Genomic DNA, 1129 nt, shown 5'->3' on the forward strand with positions numbered 1-1129 from the left:
CAAAGTCATAAAATACAATATTTAATTTTTTAATGGAAGAAGAGGCACATAAAGGCAAAAATGCCTAGGGTCTCAAAAGTCACAATGGGCTAAGTCATCAGCCCTGGCTTATGCAAAGATACAGGTGCAGAATAAGGTCTGGAACGACAAATGATGATACCTAAAGCACTCTGACCCCATACCCTGCAAAAGACACTTTTCTAAGAGCCTACTATTAACCTACTACTAACTTCTTTACTCTTCACAATCCAATGATGTAGGTACAACTACCACCACCTCTATTATAGAGATAGAGAAATCAAGGCAGACTAGGATAATCTCCCCAAAGTCATGCAGATAATACACTCACACAGTCATCCAGAAAACCAGGACACTTCTCCAGGCCCTGTAACTCTAGAGTCCCCACACTTAAGCTTTATGTGGACACACCTCAAATTATTCAGTTATCTGTGATGAAGAGTCTACTTTCTTTTCTTCTAGTCAGCCACAGGCCAGTACTTTTGTAAAAAATAAAAACAATAAAAACAAATTCCTGGAAAAAAGAAATATGAAACATAAAAAAGACAAGCTTTTTTTTTTTTTAAACATAAATTAACCCATTTATTATAGGCTAGCAACATTATCAAACGGTGGTGCTTCTATTGGTCCTTCAGTTCCTTCAGTCTTCTGATGGCAGACTTTACTGTGACAGCAGAGGTGGTGTGCTGGTCCAGGCACCACCAGCTGCTGTTTTCATGCAGGAACCACAGTGCCAAATGCCCACAGCTCGTCTCTTCATCTTGGTTTTGCCACAGAAGGAGCACGGATACTTGGCGTGCTGGCTGATTTCAATTTTCTCAACCATTTTCCTGAGGGAGGCACCATAATGGGTCCTGTATTTGCCCGTAATTCCAGCCTTCTTGGTGCGTTTCGCCATGTTAACGCAACCTAGATCCAAGCCCAAGAACAAGACAAGCTTTTTTTTTTTTTTTAAAGACTAGCCTGGGGACTTTCCTGGCAGTCCCATGGTTAAGACTCTGCATTACCAATGCAGGGGGCACAGGTTTGATTCCTGGTCAGGGAACTAAGATCTCACATGCCATACAGCATGGCATAGTGAAAAAACATTAAAAATACATGAGCGAATAAA

The 1129-nt window shown here is 41.0% G+C and overlaps 1 pseudogene; it reads right to left on the reverse strand.

Annotated features, from left to right (window-relative positions):
* Positions 1 to 638: 638 nt before the first annotated feature.
* On the reverse strand, positions 639 to 916 carry LOC138072642 (large ribosomal subunit protein eL43-like; annotated as a pseudogene).
* Between the last annotated feature and the right edge of the window lie 213 nt (positions 917 to 1129).

The sequence above is a fragment of the Capricornis sumatraensis genome, chromosome 2 (genome assembly GCF_032405125.1).
Source record: "Capricornis sumatraensis isolate serow.1 chromosome 2, serow.2, whole genome shotgun sequence".
Lineage (NCBI taxonomy): Eukaryota > Metazoa > Chordata > Mammalia > Artiodactyla > Bovidae > Capricornis > Capricornis sumatraensis.